The sequence below is a fragment of the Dendrobates tinctorius genome, unplaced genomic scaffold, assembly GCF_039654945.1.
Source record: "Dendrobates tinctorius isolate UK_male_01 unplaced genomic scaffold, ASM3965494v1 ptg000035l, whole genome shotgun sequence".
NCBI lineage: Eukaryota > Metazoa > Chordata > Amphibia > Anura > Dendrobatidae > Dendrobates > Dendrobates tinctorius.
Window position 1 is genome coordinate 55,170,578 of NW_027361703.1, and position 20,986 is coordinate 55,191,563.

At 43.1% G+C, this 20,986-nt stretch overlaps 1 protein-coding gene across 3 annotated transcripts in view; it reads right to left on the minus strand.

Annotated features, from left to right (window-relative positions):
• The window catches only part of TBC1D22A (TBC1 domain family member 22A), a 792,012-nt gene that overhangs the window by 568,028 nt on the left and 202,998 nt on the right, over positions 1-20,986 (minus strand). The gene's annotated exons all lie outside the window — the stretch shown is intronic.

A 20,986-nucleotide genomic window follows, 5' to 3' on the forward strand; every position in this document is an offset into this window, starting at 1 on the left:
TGTAGCTTACCCTTCATATGGAGTGTTTCAATGATTGCCTTCTGGACATTTATCAAGTCAGCAATCTTCCCCATGATTGAGGAGCCTACTGAAACAGACTAAAGGGGGTTTTACACTAAGCAATATCGCTAGCAATATCGCTAAAACGTCACTGGTTTTGTGACGTTATAGCGATATTGCTAGTGATATCGCTATGTGTGATACTTACCAGCGACCGGCTCCCCCGTTGCTCATCGATGATCGCGCGAGAATGTCCGGCTCCATTTCTCGTCGTCTGCTTCCTGCTGGGCTTCCTGCTGTGACGTCCAGCGACGCGTGGAGGCGGGCGGGAGGACGCAGGATCGCTGTGTGTGAATGGTAAGTATCGTGCGCTGCGTCGCTGCTGCATCGCTGTGAGATCTTTCTGTATGAAAGCTCACTAGCGATCATTTAGCGATGCACCAGCGATCCTGACCGGGTCGGATCGCTGGTTGGATCGCTGGTGCATCGCTAAATGTAAAAGGGCCTTAAGGGACTTTGTAAAGGCTTAAAGGTAATCTGTCACCTATTTTTAGCCCTATCAGCTGCCGCCACCACCATCAGGGGCTTATCTACAGCATTCTGTAATGCTGTAGATAAGCACCTGATGTAACCTGAAAGATAAGAAAACGAGTTAGATTATACTTACCGGGGGGCGCAGTCTGGTGCGGTGGGTGTCACAGTCCAGTCCGGCGCCTCCAATCTTCTAGCGATGCCGTCCTCCTTCTTACTTCTGCCGTGGCTCCTGCGTAGGTGTACTTTGTCTGCCCTGTTGAGGGCAGAGTAAAGTGCTGCAATGCTCAGGCGCCGGAAAAGGTCAGAGAGCTCCAGCGCCTGCACACTGCAGGACTCTACTCTGTCCTTAACAGGGCAGATAAAGTACGCCTGCGCCGAAGCTGCAGCAGAAGTAAGAAGGAGGACGGCATCACTAGAAGATGGAGACGCCGGACCGGACCGCGACACCCATCGGACTGGACACCCGGGGGAGTATAATCTACCTTGTTTTTCTTATCTTTCAGGATACATCGGGAGCTTATCTACAGCATTGCAGAATGCTGTAGACAAGCCCATGATGGTGGTGCTGGCAGCTGATAGAGCTAAAAATAGGTCACAGATTCCCTTTAAGCTTCTTTTACATTTACCGAGTTTTTGCGTCCCGTTTTTATGGGCCATTTTTGCTGGTCGTATTGCCGTGATTTTTGCGGACTCACGCAAAAATGGGCTGCAAAAAACCTTATCGGATGTACTGCAAAAACAAGCTACCATTGTTTTTACAGTACCATTGAAATGTATTGCGGCCGTGTCCGTGAGCCATGAAAAATGTCGAGCAAGCTCGATATTTTTTCACGGCCGTGTTTACGGCCCTCACGGCCATACGGGACATGGCGTTCCGATGAATTTTTGCGGGCTGTTTTTGTGACCCCATAGAAATCTATAGGGGCCGCAAAAACGGCCCGCAAAAACACGGCGTGTAAAAGAACCCTTAGGAGGCCTTTGCAGGTGTTTTTAGTTAATTATTCTAATTTACTGAGATAACGACTATTAGGTTTTCATTGGCTGTAAGCCATAATCATCACTACAACAGAAACACTTTAAAATAGATTACTCTGTTATGACTCTATATAGTATGTGTTTCACTTTTGTATTGAAGAACTAAAATAAATTAACTTTTTGATATTCTAATTTTGTGAGACGCACCTGTATCTACTGTATAGAGAGAAGCCGTCAAGTCCTCCACTGTACATTAAATCATTGACCTTAGAAATCCAGATTGACGGGCTAGGTGGATTAGTTTTCTTCGATAAGAGGATTACAAGCTCTGCCAGATGTGACATTATCCAGGTTACCGAGGCAGCTATTCGGTAAGCGCTATAGCTCTTGGGATAAGCTCTTAGCCGAAGCTATTCGATCAATCCTAGTGACTATTTAAGACAGCTGTCTTTAATGCAGGTAACAAGTTGATTAGGCGCGTCTATCTGGTATGTAGGAGCCAGAACTCTTAATGGTTGGTAGGGGATCAAATACTTATTTCTCACTGCAAAATGTAAATAAATTTATATAATGTAATTTTCTGGATTTTATTTTTGATATTCTCAGTTAAAATTAACCTACCCTTAAAATTAAAGACTGTTCATGTCTTTGTCAGAGGGCAAACTTACAAAATCAGCAAAAAGATCAAATAATTATTTCCTTCACTGTACAAGCTTACAATAGAGATGAGAAATAAAAGAAAAAATGTTTAACCCCTTTACCCTCAAGGGTGGTTTGCACGTTCATGACCAGGCCAATTTTTACAATTCTGACCACTGTCCCTACATGAGGTAATAACTCTGAAACGCTTCCATGGATCCCGATGATTCTGACACTGTTTTCTCGTGACATATTGTACTTCATGCTAGTGGTAAAATTTCATTGATATCAGTTGTGTTTGTGAAAAAACGGAAATTTGGCAAAAATTTTGAAAATTTCGCAATTTTCCAACTTTGAATTTTTATGCCCTTAAATCACAGAGATACGGCACACAAAAAACTTAATAAGTAACATTTCACATATATTTACTTTACATCAGCACAATTTTGGAACCAACATTTTTTTTCCTAGGAAGTTATAAGGGTTAAAAGTTGACCAGCGATTCCTCATTTTTACAACACCATTTTATTTTTACAGATCACATCACATTTGAAATCACTTTGAGGAGTCTATTATCATAGAAAATACCCAAAAGTGATACCATTCTAAAAACTGCACCCCTCGAGGTGCTCAAAACCACATTCAAGAAGTTTATTAACCCCTCAGGTGCTTCACAGGAATTTTTTTAAAGTTTAAAAAAAAAAAAAATTAACTTTTTTTTTTTTTTACTAAAAAATTAATTCAGGTCCAGTTTTTTTTATTTTACCAAGGGTAACAGGAGAAATTGGAATGCAAAAGTTATTGTCCAATTTGTCCTGAGTATGCTGATACCTGATATGTGGGGGGGGACCACTGTTTCGGTGCATGGCAGAGATCAGAAGAGAAGGAGCGCCGTTTGACTTTTTCAATGCAAAATTAGCTGGAATTCAGATCGGACACCATGTCACGTTTGGAGAGCCCCTGATGTACCTAAACAGTGGAAACCCCACACAAGTGATCCCATTTTGGAAACTAGACCCCCAAGGAACTTGTCTAGATGTGTGGTGAGAACTTTGAACCCCCAAGGGCTTCACAGAAGTTTATAACATAAAGCCGTACAATTAAAAAATCATTGTTTCCACAAAAATGATCTTTTCACCCTCAATTTTTATTTTTCCAAGAGTAACAGAACCCCAAAAGTTATTGTGCAATTTGTCCTGAGTACGCCGATACCCCACATGTGGGGGTAAACCACTATATGGGCGCTTGGCAGAGCTCGGAAGGGAAGTAGCGCCATTTGACTTCTTTGGCTGGAATTGGGATGACGCCATGCCACGTTTGGAAAGCCCCTAATGTGCTTAAACAGTGGAAACCCCCCACAAATGACACCATTTTCAAAACTACACCCCCCAAGGAACTTTTCTAGATGTGTGGTGAGCACTTTGAACCCCCCAGTGCTTCACAGAAGTTTATAACACCCGGGGGTGAAAATAAAAAAAATCATATTTTCGCCACAAACATGATCTTTTAGTCGACAATTTTTTTATTTTCCCAAGGGTAACAGGAGAAATTGGACCTCAAAAGTTGTTGTCCAATTTGTCCCAAGTACGCTGATACCCCATATATGGGAGAAAACTACTGTATGGGCACACGCGGGGGCTCGGAAGGGAAGTAGTGACGTTTTGGAATGCAGACTTTCATGGAATGGTCTGCGGGTGTCATGTTGCCTTTGGAGAGCCCCTGATGTACCTAAACTGTAGAAACCCCCGACAAGTGACCCCAATTTGGAAACTAGACCCCCACGGAACTTACCTACATGTGAGGTGAGCACTTTGAACCCCCAAGTGCTTCACAGAAGTTTATAATGCCCGGGCGTGAAAATAAAAAAAATATATTTTTTCCACAAAAATGATATTTTTGCCCCCAATTTTTTATTTTCCTAAAAGTAACAGGAGAAATTGGACCCCAAAAGTTGTTTTGCAATTTGTCCTGAGTAGGCTGATACCCCATGTGTGGGGGTAAAACACTGTTTGGGCGCATGGCAGAGCCTGGAAGGGAAAGAGCACCATTTGAATTTTCAACGCAGAACTGGCTGGAATTGAGATCAGACACCATGCTGCGTTTGGAGAGCACCTGATGTGCCCAAACAGTGGAAACCCCCCAATTCTAACTTCAACCCTAACCCCAACACACCCCTAACCCTAATCTCAGCCCTAACCCTAGCGGGAAAATGGAAATAAATATATTTTTATTTTATTATTTTTCCCTAAGGGGGTGATAAAGGGGGGTTTGATTTACTATTTATGGCGGGTTTTTATGACGCTTTTTATTGTAAAAATAGTTTTTACATCACCACATTTTGAGAGCTATAATTTTTCCATATTTTGACCCACCGAGTCATGTGAGGTCTTATTTTTTGCGAGACGATTTGACGTTTTTATTGGTACCATTTTCGAGCACGTGACATCTTTTGATCGCTTTTTATTCAGATTTTTGTGACGCAGAATGAACAAAAACCAGCGTTTCATGAATTTCTTTAGGGGGTGCGTTTACACCGTTCCGCGTGTGATAAAATTGATAAAGCGGTTTTATTCTTCGGGTCAGTACGGTTACAGCGATACCTCATTTATGCCTTTTTTTATGTTTTGACGCTTTTATGCAATGAAAACAATTTTATATAAAAAATAATTATTTTTGCATGGCTTTATTCTGTTAGCTACAACTTTTATTTTTTCACTGATGACGCTGTGTGTCAGCTCGTTTTTTGTGAGACAAGATGACATTTTCAGCGGTACCATGGTTATTTATATCCGTCTTTTTGATCGCACGTTATTGCACGTTTTGTTCGGCGGTATGATGATAAAGCATTTTTTGCTTTGTTTTTATTTTTATTTTTTAAGAGGTTCGCTAAAGGGGTTAACTAATGGGACAGTTTTATAGGGCGGGTCGTTACTGACGCGGCGATACTAAATATGAGTTCTTTTATTGTTTTTTTTTTTTATTTCCAAAAAATGAATTAGGGAATATTTTTTTTTTATTTATTTAGTGATTTTTTATAAATTATTTTTACACTTATGTTTTTTTAACTTTATTACATTGTCCCGGGGGGGGACATATCACTGTCATGTGTCAGATTGCTGATCTGACAAATCACAAAGCTGTGACAGATCAGCGATCTGACACAGGCACTGCAGCAGGCTTCCTCATGCAGGCACTGAGGAGGCCGCCTCCCTGCAGGCCCCCGTAGGTCCCCGCCGCCATATTGGATCCGGGGACCTGCAGGGAAGGAGGCCCCCGCAGCAGCGCTGCACATTGTGCTGCTGCGGGGGTCTCAGGGAAGCACGGAGGGAGCCCCCTCCCTGCCAAAGCTTACCTAAACCCCCGGTATACTGCGATCGTGTTTGATTGCAGTGTGCCAGGGGTTAGCGTGCCGGGGGCTGTCCGTGACCGCCCCTGACACACAGTGCCGGGTGTCAGCTGTGATAATCAGCTGACACCCGGCCGCGATCAGTTTCGCTCCCCCCATGAGCGCAGCTGATCGCTATGTGGTACTATCTCGTCCATGGGCATAGGGTCCCAGGTCCCAGGGACGGGATAGTACGTCAGATGTCAGGAAGGGGTTAAGGCGCACGCTGCATTTTTTGGGTCTTTTTCCCCACACGGAATTGCCCCAAAAACGTTAGGGAATCCTTATGCCTGCAAAGTCAATGAGAATCTTAAAGTTCTGTAAGGCTAAACTAATGGTTATGGCAACTGATACAGTGACAGTTAGTTAGCTAGCTGCTAGGGGTTGTAATCATGGATACCTAAGGTTCTGCAATACCTGCACATGCTTTCTCTGTCTCCCCAAGTGATGTGAGGAAACAGTTTAGTAAACTAGTCATTGGCAAAGCAGGCCTAAGTTCACGTGTCCTCAGAGCATGTGCGAACCAACTGTGCACTGTCTTCCAACTCCTGTTTAACAGGAGCCTACAATTACAGAGAGTACCAATGCTGTGGAAGACCATCTGACTGGTGCCGATTCCCAAGATCACTTTTTCGACTTCCCTACACGACCATCGTCAAGTGGCCTTAACATTGCATGCTATGAAGTTGTTGGAGAGAATAGTACTTGCCTACTTGTGCCCGAGGGAGAGGGCCTACACTGACCCCCTACAGTTGTGTAACAGCAGAGATTGGGGGTGGATGTTGCGGTAGTATCTCTTCTACATACAGTACATTCATTCTTGGACAATGAGGGAACTGCAGTGCGCGACATGCTCTTTGACTTCTCAAGTGCTTTCAATACCTTACAGCTGCCCTTACTACGAAATAAGTTAAGTGATATGGCGGTAGATGAGGGGATGGTGAACTGGATAAGCGACTGACAGACAGGCCGCAGTTTATAACGATGGGGGAGGTGGTATCTGGCAGTGTACGGAGCAGTGCTGGAGCCCCTCAGGGTACAGTGCTGTCGCCCTTCCTCTTCACATTGTATACAGATGACTTTCAGTATAAATCAGATCTGTCACCTCCAAAAATTCTCAGCTGACTCAGTGATTGCTGGGGGCATTGTGGGGGACAGGGGGGGAGGAGGAATATAGAAGGGTGATTTCTGACTTTGTGGATTGGTGCAAGACTAATTGTCTAGAACTAAATGTAAAGAAAACCAAGGAGATGGTGGTGAGTTATAGAAGGAAAAAGGATGATTACTTACCGATCACTATTGCTGGCCAGGAGGTGGAGATGGCTGAGAGCTACAAATATTTGGGAGTCCACCTTGACAGCAAACTCGATTGGAGATGTCAGACGGAGAAGGTTTATAAGAAGGAAATGAGCAGAATTTAATTTCTACGGAAGCTCAGGTCGTTCAATGTGTGCAGTAAAATGCTCTAAATGTTTTACCAGTCCATTGAGGCAAGAGCCATCATTTTTTGCTATCATTTGCTGGGGCAGTAGTGTGTGAGTAGCTGACACTATAAGCTCAACAAACTTAGCAAGAAGGCAAGTGCTACTGTTGGCCTCCATCTTGACTCTTTTGAGGAAGTAGTGGAGGATAAGTTTCAGAAGAAGTGTAGGGCTATAAAGAACAATAATACACATCTACTATACGAGCTGTTCTTTAAGCAGAAAGCACATTCAGTAGCCGTCTAATCCTATTTAGGAGCAAGGAGAAATTCAGGAAATCGTTTGTGCTGACTGCTACGGGGATATACAACAATTTCCTAAGGGTGAAAGACAACAATGACTTATGGCTGGTGCACTAATAGCAATGATCAGAGATTTAAGATTTAAGTACCAGCACCTACACAAATTTGTTGTTACGTAATGTGGTTAGTCATGTGAAAAGATCTGTGTCGATGAATTACTTTATGTAATGCTGTTTGTAATGTTTGGAATGCTGTTTGCAATGCTGCTGTAATATCATAATTTCCATTGGAATCAAAGTGTATCGTATTGTATGGGGAAAGACACACAGCAAATCAAAAGAACTATACTACAGTTCTAATTGGAGGTATTTGCTATTATTATCATCATTACACCTACTACATGTTGGGATAGGGTCTTGGAGATGGGAATACCCCTTTAGCAAAAGGCAGCTTGTTAGGAGTCAATACGTTGATTGCTAATAACTCCACAACAGAGAGGCGAAAATAAAAACAAAGAAAAATTAGTTCCCATTCTGCAAACCTATTAAATTGTGTGCCCAGTTTAACAAGAGAAATGTGGTGAAAGGTCCTGTTTCAGAGGTTTAATTACTTTTACTACTGGTTAGACATCATTTATAGGTACCCAATACATTTTTTTGCAATATGATATAGTTACCTACATATATCTAACAGCCTGGGATCCTATTAATGTGACCAAACAATTGCGGCTTTTATTTTGAATATTCAAGCATGATCGAGAACACCAAAGTGTCCTAATTTTATGAATAAATCATTGTAGTTTAAATTAGTGAGAGGTCAACTTTCTAGGAACGCAAAAAGCAAAACCTAGATAGTTCTCACATCTGAATTCCAGAAAGTAGATTCTACAATGATCTTTGTAGAGGAGGAAACACACAATCTACCCTAATCCAAATTTGTTTAATGTTTCGTAAAACAGTAATTTAATTGAAGGTTTAGAATTCAAAGAAAAACATGGAAAGGAAATAGAAACAAGGTCCAAAAAGTATACCATTTGCTAAAAAGATATAAGCTACATTCTGAAGTTAGAAGTGACATTTCTATATGCAGGGCTTGAAATAGGACTGGCGTCTTTCCAAAAGGTTTTACTTTGTGTACTATTAATGAATCTTTAATGCCTAAAACCTAATCACTTCTCTCCATATGTATCCCATCATTAATTTATGGGCACACTTGGCACTCAGAGCATTATGTACATTAAGGTTAAGAAAGAAACATTTACAGTGCACACATGTCGGCAGGTAAATATAATTACTGACCACGTGATTAGTTACTTTCACCAATATCAATAGGAAAAAAGGGTTTGCAGCAAGGATTTCTGCACTTATCTATAGCACTGCTCACTTACTATTTGCTTCACAGCCCTGAACAGATAAGAAATGTAGTGATGGCAGACTTTAGGAAGAGAAAGTGAGACTACAGAAAGGAGGAACAAGTGTAGAGTTCAGAGGACAGCAAACATAAGAGAAATGTGATGTTTCAAATGCATTCATTGTGGCTGGGATTGATATAAAGAGTGAAAGATAGCAATGAACAAAGGAGCTTTAACATAAAATATCTTTTTTACGCTCAGGGCAACCCAAAGGTCATCTCAATAGTCAGCAAGCTCCACTGAGTTGGACAAAGCAGTGAAGTTTAACACAGAACAGAGAGGAAAATCCATTTCACTTCTAAAGCTTGGTTACATAAAAAGTGCCGCACTACTAACTGATAAAAAAAGGAAAGGTAGGCAGAGGCAAAGACAAATTGGCATGTCTGGGAAAAGGTTAGGTACATTTAATAAGAATGTGATTTCCCATTAAGCCAGTCTGTGGTACATGAATTCAGTAAGATTTACAGAACATCAGACAATGCAGACATAATTACATTTGAATGGTCACAAGGTTTCAGGCTCTGGAACAATGAGTGTAACATATCCGTCTTGCTGAAAAATACCTGAAGGATCCTCTTCAGGCTTTTCATGGAGTTTTTACATTTTTTACCTGGATCAGGTTTTGAAATAAAAAAAAAAAAAATGAAAAATATGCTAAATTGTTAGCGTAATTAGCTCAGTCACAAAAAACACTGGTTTAAGAAATGTAAACTCCATCAAAGTATAACCGGAACAAATGTAACAATTCTGTCTATCATACACACAGTGCAATCCTAAACGAGACAGTCTAAAAAGCTCATTAGCTCATGCTGGATGATACATATGGAGCAGGTTGTCTAACTTTACACAACCTTTTGCTTGGTTTACTTTTAAAGCAATTCTTTGTGTTAAAAGTTTGGCACAAGTTTCGTGCATTTTGAGCCATGCCCCTTTTTTACTCCCCCTTGTTGAGCAAGTTGCAAAAAGTGTCTTCAACATTGAATAAATGTCCCAAAGGACGTGCATTTTGAAGAATAAATTTGCCCCACTGTAACTATGTTCTTAAAGTATACAGAAAAAGCCGGATTACTTACCGGTAATGCTCTTTTAATGAGTCCACGACAGCACCCACTTGGAGAGAGGGATCCGCCCATAGGAACAGGAAACCTACAGAGATAAAAGAGGGCGGTCCGCCTCTCCTCCTCAGTTGTATTTCAGAGTACCCGGAGGACTGCCAATTATTAGGCCATTATATTAATCAATATTTAAAGTTTATCAATTTTACATCTAAGAAGGTGTATATACATTGTTAACTTCTATGGAGGGTTAGTGAACGGGTGCTGTCGTGGACTCATTAAAAGAGCATTACCGGTAAGTAATCCGGCTTTTTACTCTTCGCCATGACAGCACCCACTTGGAGAGACTTTCAGAGACCTTCACCTGGGAGGGACCACCGTGCTGAGGACCGCTCTACAAAAGGCTAGGTCAGATGAGCATGATAAGTCAAGCCTATAGTGGTTATAAAAAGTAGAAGGCGTCGACCAAGTTGCGGCCTTACATATAGACTCGATTGCGACGTCTCCCCTCTGCGCCCACGAGGATGCCATAACTCTGGCGGAATGTGCCCTGATACCCTCCGGAGGATCTTTATTTCTCGCGGAGTTTGCCAGACAGATCGCGTCCCTAATCCACAGAGACAGAGTACCCCTTGTGACTTCATATCCCTTCTTTGGCTCTGGAAAGAAATAAACAGAGCCCTACTCTTCCTCCAGCTGTTAGACTTCTCGATGTATTGTAACACTGCTCTTCTAACGTCTAGTGTATGGAATTTTTCTTCTGGAGTAGAAGGATTACTGTAAAATGAAGGGAGGTGGATCTCTTGCGACCTATAAAATTTCCCCGCTACTTTTGGCAGAAACGAGGGGTCTGGTTTTAATATCAACTGATCCTGGAATGTTTAACAGGAACGGAGGTTCTATTGAAAGTGTCTGTATGTCGATGACCCTTCCGGCTGAAGTTAGTGCCACTAGCAGTACCGTCTTAAGAGATAAGTGTTTAAGGGATATTGAGTCTAAAGGATCAAAGGGGGAGCGCGTTAGGGCATCAAGTACCAGATTCAAGTCCCAGGGAGGCACTCTGGGTATGTGTACTGGTTCGCTCTGTTCACAGCCAGAGATGAGTCTGGTTATCCATCTATTGCCTGCCATGCTATAATTATAGAGGGCCCCTAGAGCAGACACTTGAACTTTTAGTGTGTTGACGGATAGCCCTAGATCTTTCCCCTTTTTGTAGAAATTCTAGAATGGGTGTTATCTTCTCTAGAGTCGGAAGCTGTGTGGAACTCTAGGAACTTCCTCCATATCCTGTTATAACTCTTTGTGGAGTTTGTCCACTTGAGGATGGAAGAATGGCCCCTGAGAGAGGAGCTTGTGGGCTGAGGGAGCACCCAAGGTTTTGTCACTGACATTGCTTGTAGGCACAAAAACCCCTGGCCTCCTGGGACAAAATGGCGCTATTAAGATTATTCTCGCCTTTTCTGCCTTGATCTTCCTGATAACCTGCGGCAGTAGTATGATTGGGTGAAAGGCATATGCCAATCTGAACTGCCACGGGGCTTGGAGGGCATCCAGAATTTCCAGACAGTCTGCCACGTTCAGGGAGGCGAACCTTCGCCCCTGTCTGTTTTGTTTGGTGGCAAAGAGATCTATCTGGGAAAGACCCCACAGTGACACGACGTGTTTGAATATTTGCCGGCTCAGGCACCATTCTCCTTGCCATAACGTGTGGCGACTTAGGAAGTCTGCTTCTGAATTGTCTCTTCCTCTTATGTGGACAGCCGAGAGAGACAAAAATTGTTTTTCGGCTAAGAATAAAAATTTTCTTGCGGAAGACATTAAGCTGTTCGATCGAGTTCCGCCTTGCCTGTTCAGATATGCTACCACTGTGGTGTTGTCTGAAAGGATTCTCATGTGTTCTCCTTGTAGCTGTGGAAAGAAGTGATATAACGCATGACTAACCGCATTCAGATCTTTTAAGTTTGAGGAATCTTGTCTCTCGCTTATATCCCATTGGCCTTGGGAGAAGATCCCCCCATATGAGCCCCCCATCCTGTAGGGCTGGCATCAGTAGTAACTATACCGGAAGGTGTTATCACCCATGACACTCCTCTCGATAGATTATTGTCATCTAACCACCATACTAGGGAAGTTAGGACTGTTTGGGATAAGGTGATTTCCTTTGCCAAATTCCCTCGGACACAAGCCTCCTCTAGGAGAATCTGTTGTTGCAGTTCCCTGGTGTGGAACTGGGCCCACTGAACCGCTGGGATGCAGGAGGTAAGAGACCCCAAGAGGGACATTGCTTCCCTCAAGGACAGGCCTGGTTTGTCCATTGCTAATGTGATCTTTGTTTTGATCATTGCAATCTTTACCTGTGGTAGCAGACATTTTTGTAACGCATGACCTCGGACCAGTGAGCGCGGGTGGTCTCCCATTCGGGCCCAGGCCGCTAAGCGGCCGCCACCCGACGAACGCAATCACGCTCGGTCTAGAATGGTCGGCGGCCTAGTTGGAGACCTAGGAAGGACTGGACGGATTGTGGCTCAACTCTGGACTTCTTGAAGTTTATTATCCAACCTAGAGCCTGTAGGGATTAAGATTGCGTCAGCAACTCGTCTATTACATTGTCGAGTTGAGTTCCCTATTATTAAGAAGTCGTCCAGATAGGGTATTATCAAGCTGTGTTTCTGGCATAGGAAGGCCTTTACTTCCAGCATCACCTTTGTAAAGACCCGTGGTGCAATGGAGAGGCCGAATGGCATGGCTGTGAACTGGAGATGGTGTATGGTGCCATCGAGGGACACCGCCACTCAGGTATTTCTGATACCTGTAGTGGATGGGAAGAGTATTATAAGCATCCTTTAGGTCTAGGTCCGCCATCATACAATTGGGGAAGAGAAGTTTAATTGTAGACTTAATATACTCCATCTTAAATCGTTGATTTTTGACAAATGTATTTAGCTTTTTCAGGTTGACGACTGTCCTGAATGAGCCATCTGGCTTAGGTACCAGAAAAAAAGAGGGGAGTAAAACCCTCTCTCTTCCTGCCCTTTGGGCACATGGTCCAATACTTCTTTGTCCAACAAGCATAGAATCTCAACTTCCAGGGCCTGCAGTTGGATTGGTGAGTTAAGAGATGCTATAATAACCGAGTTATGTGGGGTATGATGGAACTCTATCTTTAGCCCATTTCTAACAATGTCCAGGACCCAAGAACTGGCTGTGATTTTTCCCCATTCTCAGAGGAAAAAAATTTTAGTCTTCCTCCTACTGTAGGGACTAGCCCTTTCGTTTCTGTCTCTACGGGAGGATCTTGTCCTCCTTTATGGCCCAACGATTCTGGTTTTCCGATGGCCTTCCTCTGCCAAATGGCCATCTCCTAAACGCCCTCCCTCACAAGGAATGGCACAGAGCTTTGCCTTGGATTGGGTATCGCCTCTCCGGCTTTTAAGCCATAGACTATGCCTGGCGTTATTAAGTAAGCCTGCTGTCCTGGATGCCAAACGTAATGAGTCAGCAGAAGCGTCCGCTATAAACGCAGCCGCGCCACGGATCATGGGAACAGCGGCTCGTAATTTGTTCCTTTTTGGTCTATTTGCTGGTCTAGTTGATCAATCCAGATCAGCATAGAACGACCCATGCAAGTGCTGGCTATTGACGGCTTAAACGTGCCGGTAGCTGCCTCCCATGCCCTTTTCAGTGCGGCATTGGCCTTACGGTCGAGTGGATCTTTTAGCACGCCCTGATTGTTTTGAGGTAGAGGCGACAACAGCGTCCACTTTCGGGACCTTAGACCCCGTTACCAACTCCTTGTCACTGAAGGGGTACCTTCTCCTTGAAGCCGAGGGGAGGTAACCTCTCCTGGTCCTGTTTCTCCCATTCTTTCTTAACCAGGCTTTTATGACTGGTATAACAGGGAAGGCTCTCCTCTTCCTATCAGTTAGTCCTGCAAACATTATTTGCTTGCAGCTCCCTTGTGTCTGTGCATCCCATGGTTTCTCACGGACTTAACTAAGTTATCCATGTTCTCTAAGGGGAAACGCAAACACCCCTCCATACCTGAGGAGGATGACGATGTGGATATGTTAGAGCTATCAGAGATCACAGCCTCGTCAGAGTCTGAGCTGGCCAAAGTCGGTTTCTTAGTCTTAGTATGTGTATGTGTACTACTAGACTGGGTTAAGGGCCGTAGCTTCTGTGGCTGACGCTGAAGCCCGTTTCGCAGTCTCATTAATGCATTTTTTACATAGCCTTTTTTTTTTTTCTTCCTGAGGGAGGAGATGTAGCAAAGAGGAGAAGAGGGAGAGAGAGAGAGGGAGAGAGGAAGGGAGAGGTATTTGTCAGCTTGATAGGCAGAGAGTCGTCCACTCACCCAGAGAAGCTGTAGGTACCGGCTCAGGAGGCTGAGATGGGGGCTTGTTGGCGTGGCTTCTGTCCGAGGAACCTCTGCCAGAGTGGTCCTTGGATGCCACCGTGTCATCTGCAAAACATGCTTGCCTGCTAAACCCTTCGCAGCAGGGTTTTTTTTTTTTTGCTCCACCATTATTTTGCCGGTACTCCCTCCCCCCCCGGGAGCACCTCCTCAGGGTAGGCGCAGCTAATTTGCGCATGCTCGGCCTGGTATACAGCCGCCGAGCCACGCCGCTGAATATTGTCCCTCTTTTTTTTTTTTTGTTTTTTTTTCCCTTTTCTCCTTTTGCAGCTTCTGCAGGGAGGGGGCGGGGAGCGCTTCGCATGCTTATGCGCGGTCTCGCGATGCTCCTGAGACCGCGCGTGCACCTTGCCGCTGGGGATTCTCCGGTGACCCAGAAGTTCCCCCTTACCACTTCCGGTATCGGCGCTGCATGTGCGTCCTCCCTCTGGGGACTGAAGTCTTGGGAAAACGGAGGCTGCATCTGTTCCCTCCGGTTCCGCGCTCCCACACGGACCGGGACGGCCATCTCCGGACCCCGGTGGCGTGTATATGCAGGAGAACCCCGGGCGGCCTCACCCGGACCCGTTGTTTCTGCCATCGCTGCTGCGGCTGTTCAGTCGAGGAGGGAGCCGGATTACAGCACTCCCCCCGTCGCTGCTTCTGGACCGGAACCCCTGCCGTTCCCACAGAGACTGCACAGGCGGTTCCTTGGCCCAGGTATGTCTGTAGAGGAATCCTGCTGTCTTCCACCGGAACAGGAAACCAACTGAGGAGGAGAGGCGGACCGCCCTCTTTTATCTCTGTAGGTTTCCTGTTCCTATGGGCGGATCCCTCTCTCCAAGTGGGTGCTGTCGTGGCGAAGAGTAAAAAGTCAACTTACCAGTCCTAGTGACTGACCTTCCAATTGCAAAAAAGCGTAATCAAAAAGAGAAAAAGATGCATGTCGAAATGCGTTGATTGCTCCCTGCTTGTGTGTTTCCGTTCTGGATACAATATGCTGGTTTAATTTTTACCCACATGGAATAAAAGTTACTTTTAAGCAAACTCCACCATTCGCTGGATTTTTTTTCTCTTATGTTCATCAAGGGTTCAACATGTGTCTTCAGCACAGTGCTTCACAGCCTCTTTCACATCCTTGCTGCTGGGAGAAGGAGGCACTTATGCTTGAGCAACAGTTCTGGTCATGTAGCTTCATCCTACTGCCGGGTTTTTGCTTGCTACTGTGACACTTTAATGGTATGTGTTATCACTTTATATTTGTATAGGACCTCTGAACAAGCACAGGTCTCAAATTAGCAGTGGATAAAAGAACTGCTCTGGAAAATGCCAATGTTGGGTGCTGTGTATGGTAATTTTGCAGTACTGGTAACAGCGGTTCAGTTAGTAGCTGAGAGGGAGGGGAAAGCGCCAACTGCCAACTCCGGCGGTGCTGCGCAGCACCGGAGACACCCGCAGCAGCGCGTCGAGCATCGGAACACCCCCCCTTCATCCCAGCCTGCAGCATCACCCCACTCCTGTCTCCTCCAACAGCGACCCCGCTTCACTGCAGTCAACACCCCCGATAAGCAATAAGATGCATGGATTATAAGAAGCACCACCATTTTATTAAAAAAAAATCCTATTTTTCTCCTCAAAATTTGAGGTGCATCTTATAATCCAGAGCGTCTAAGGGTATGTTCACACTGGGAGTTTTTGCTGCTTTTTTTTCTGCAGCAAGACCAGATTTCTTGTCAGGAAAGAAGCTGAGGCAAAAACGCAGGTTTAGATGCACTTTTGGTGCGTTTTTTTCTTGCGGTTTTTGGGCTAACTTGTGTCTCTTTGTCCATGCTAATGTCCATGACTTTTCTGCAGGAAAAAAAGCTGCAAATAATGATACCGGCATTTTTGCTGTGTTTTTGCAGCATTTCTTCAACACCCACTCAAGCCAATGGGTGAAAAACGCTGCAAAAATGCTCAAAGAAGTGACATGCTCTATGTCCAAAAAAAAACAGCAAAGCACAAAATCCAGATGACAAAAAAATGTGTGTGCATGAGATTTCTGAAATAAAAGGGAAAATTAGAGGGCACCACACAAAAGGGATACACAAGAAGTCTGTAAAAAACAAACCATGAAAAATAGAGAAAAGCTACAGACTTGAACTAGGATCACCTGAATATACAAATAATTTTACTGGATACAGAAAAAGGACATAACCAATTAAAAACATTTAAAAGTCAAAAACACATGACAAATAACACACCCTATTAGCCCAGAATAGAGCTACAAAACTCCCCCGAACAAATGCTGCACACATGTAGTTAATGATGACAATATCCTACATAACAATACAAGTCAGAGCAATAAATGATAGTGTCAGTTAACAAACACATTATAGTCAATAAGTAAGACCAATTGGTTCTGCCCAAAGGAGGCTATGACAACACTTGTTTACCTGACACAAACATATAGATATGAGCCATAGGAATGCACAACAGGTAGTCCAAGTGGCTGCAAACACCATGTGTACAGCAATTAGACAAAGTCCACAATACAAAGGAATATGTATTTCCAAAAGGTGCAAAGTTAGAACATCCCAAAGAGCATATATAAAAGGAACAATGTGCATAAATAGGATACTTATCCCACCAAATAAAAGCTAGATGCGGTAATCTATGAATGTATAATGCTGGGGGAGCTTGTGGAGATGCCAGACGCGTGTCGCCACCGCTAGGTGGCTTCGTCAGCCTTTGATGGTTCTGTAAAAAGCAGCTGAAAATAAGCATTAAAAAGCAGCAAGAGGAACATACCCTTATAATCCCCAAAAAAAAAAAAAAAAAAAAAAATCGGCACTTCACTTTGTTAGGAGGTATTGACTAGGTTTGTCTTTTCAAGTGAGAACAGTGTCACATCCTTTCAAATGCAATTATAATTTATTGTCATGTGCTGAAATTAAACTTGTTATCCACAAACAGGTTAAAAAAAGAATGACCTCTGGGGGTGACACTGTTGGGACTCACAGGAGCACTAGGAGAGGGGTGCCAAGCTCTGACTCCTCCTCAATGGACTGCGAAAAATTAGGAGTTTGAATGAAGTGGTGGTCACATGTACATCATACTGCTCTATTCTCGGTCTATGAAGCTGATAGAAATAGGAAGCCATATACTTGGCAGTAAATAGAGAAAGAAGGGGGTTTGGACTGCGTCTAGTGATTCTGGGCATCCCAGAAACTGGGCACTTATTACCTATCCCGTGAAAAGATTATAAATGTTTTTTGAGGACATATATCCCATTAACACATCCTACCAAAGCAGCTATGTACATAACCAGAAATGTATGCACATTTTAAGCTTGGTGTGGGTGCATGAAATATAGTAAATGGTTTATATTTCCAAGATATCACAAATTACAGTAAATTATAAACTAGGTCAGTATCTGCCAAAAAAAGTATTCATACTTTAGAAAGATCAGCATAATGGATTTCCTCTCCAGCATTTTATATCTTAGTATATTATATTTCAGAAAAAGATATAAATAAAAGGACCCATGTGTCTCCTCGAGAACAAACAGCACATTATAACAATATTAATAGCAAAAATAATAGATTACATCATGAAGAATTTATCCCAGACTATTATGTATGGAAAAAAGCCCATTATTTCTCCACCAGAAGAAATACTGGATAATAAAAAACTTGCACATTTCAATAAAAAGATTGGTTAGGCTTCTGATCAACCATGACAAAAGCTGATGTATCTGTCAATCAAAAGGGAAAACAAAAAATGTATCTTACTATGCAGTGATACATTCTGAATAAGTGCTCTCTTGTGTGAAGTGTGACTTCGGATAATTATTTGCTTTGTGCATCTATTAACTCTAGAATATCACACTGGACAACCAAGAGATGCAAAATATGAATTATCAAACCAGGTGCATCTCAGAATTCAATACTACACACCAAAATGACTCAAAGAGACTCTAAAATTAGTTACAGGCATGGAATAAATGGCTAAGTGTAAATTTCCATATGGACCTGCAGATGATGAACAATAGTGGAGTATCCTCTATAGCATTTCCGATACAAATGTAATTGTATGTACTGTGGTCTGTGGGTCACTTTGTTTAGATTTCCCATCATATCCGATGAACTCCTGTGACCTCATGTTGAAAGTTCTCATGCTCACGGTGACGTCAGAAATATCCTCTGAGTTCAGAGACCAATGAACTCCGTGCTGAACTCCGAAGACCTTTTTGATGGCACCTCGGGTGTGAGAACTTTCTGTGACAAGTTAATTGGATATGAACTCCGCTCAACGTTAGCACATCACTGTGAGGCACCGAGCTGAGCACGCACGCGCAGCTCAGTGTTTCTGCTGGACAGCAGACTGTAAAGATGCATCATGCAGTCCGCTTCTTACATTTAGAGCTAGATACATCGCAGGACAACTGCATGATTATCTTTTCAGCGGACAGGTGAGTAATATGGTTGTTTATCATTTTAATTCTTTTAGAGACATTGGCTATAATAGATTGGGCAGATAGATAACTTTTTGATTAATGTAGAGTCAATAAAGGAGTATGTGTCATTTCTTTAAATAAATGACTTTATTCTGGGTGTTATTTTTTTACAATATGACTATGGGGATAGTAATGAGGGTGTCTTATAGAAGACGTTATATTACTAACCTCTGAGCTTGAGGTCACCTGACAATACAAAGATGATATCAACCCCAATACTATTGCCCCACTTGCCACCGCAAGAAAGCAAGTGGGAAGAGAGAGGCTAAGTGCCAGATTTGGCGCACCTTATGGATGCGCCATTTTTGAGGCCGCTAAGGCTACTTTCACACTTGCGTTTTTTTGCGCTGCATTTTTGCACATAAATGTACATGTGTTTTTTTTCCCTATACTTAACATGGGTGCGCATTATCATGCGTTTGTATGCGCATGCGTTTTTTTGTAGTGTGCGACCGGGCGCACAAAATGCATCCTGCTGCATTTTTTGTGTCCGACCTGTCTCAAAAAAATGCATGCGCACGCAGTGCGCACGAAATTCACCCAAAAACACATTAAAGTCTATGGGAGCGCTGACTTGCGCATGGTCATGCACACATCAGCGCAAAAAAAAGCATGCGTTTTTTTTGCAAAAACCATGCGCAAAAAAAACAAGAAAACTCATAAAAACTCATGATGCGTTTTTTATGCGTGTTTGCACTGCGCACGCAGCGCTAAAAAAAAAGCAAGTGTGAAAGTAGCCTTAGAGCTGATGTTTTTAGTCTGGGACGTAGCCAATATCCATGGCCCTTTTCAAGGCTATTAATATCAGCCCACAGCTGTCTGGCTAGCTTTTGCTGGATATTAAATATAATGGGACTCAATGTCATTTTTTGTGGGGGTACCCCCACTTTAATAACCAGTAAAGGCTTAGTATACAGCTGTGAGCTGATATTATTAGAATGAGAAGCTACATGGGTATTACCCCCCATTCTAGGCTATAAACTTCTGGCCCCAGCTGTTCACTCTCCCTCTGCTGGTTAATAAAATTTCAGGGGACCCATGCCATTTTTTTCAGAAAATCATTTATTAATAAAATACATTTACAGTAAACTACACAGGCAAAGCACTGATTAGACAGAGAAAGAGGGAGAAGGAATAGTTTCTTTGAAAACTATGTGTAAATTACTCTATGTAAAAGCGCATGCTAAAATGGCATTGCAACTGGATAGCATTTGCAAGTAAATCAGATGTCATTCAGATGCTATGTGCTAAAAATCGCATTGTGCTCGCAAAAAAATAGTAAGACACTCATCGCCACTTTTCTGGACCGATACCGGACCTTATTTTTACGGTGATAGGTACAAGATCTAAAGGCGAAAATAGCGAGCTCAAATAGATGCTTGGGGCACAGAACTACACAACGGTCTTGACACGCCCGGCTCCGAATATACAGTGGGTACGGAAGGCATTCACACCCCTTTAAATCTTTCACTCTTTGTTTCATTGCATCCATTTGGTAAATTCAAAAAAGTTCATTATTTTTTTCTCATTAATGTGCACTCTGCACCCTATTTTGACTGAAAAAAAAAACACAAATGTAGAAATTTTTGCATATTTATTAAAAAAGAAAAACTGAAATATCCCATGGTCATAAGTATTCAGACCCTTTGCTCAGACACTCATATTTAAGTCACATGCTGTCCATTTCCTTATGATCCTGCTTCAGATGGTTCTACTCTTTCATAGGAGTCCAGCTGTGTTTAATTAAACTGATAGGACGTGATTTGTAAAGGCACACTCCTGTCTACATAAGACCTCACAGCTCACAGTGCATGTCAGACCAAATGAGAATCATGAGGTCAAAGGAACTGGCCAAGGAGCTCAGACAGAAATGTGACAAGGCACAGATCTAGCTAAGGTTACAAAAGAATTTCTGCTGTACTCAATGTTCCTAAGAACACAGTGGCCTCCATAATCCATAAATGGAAGAAGTTTGGGACCACCAGAAGTCTTCCTAGACCTGCCCATCCAGCCAAACTGAGTAATCGTGTGAGAAGAGCCTTGGTGAGAGAGGTAAAGAAGAACCCAAAGATCACTGTGGTTGAGCTCCACAGATGCATTAGGGAGATGGGAGAAAGTTCCGCAAAGTCAACCATCACTGCAGCCCTCCACCAGTCGGGCCTTTATGGCAGAGTGGCTCGACGGAAGCCTCTCCTCAGTGCCAGACATATGAAAGCCCGCATAGAATTTGCTAAAAAAAACAAAACACAGGACTCCCAGACTATGAGAAATAACATTCTCTGGTCTGATGAGATGAAGATGGAACTGTTTGGTGATAATTCTAAGCGGTATGTGTGGAGAAAACCAGGCACTTCTCATCACCTGCCCAATAAA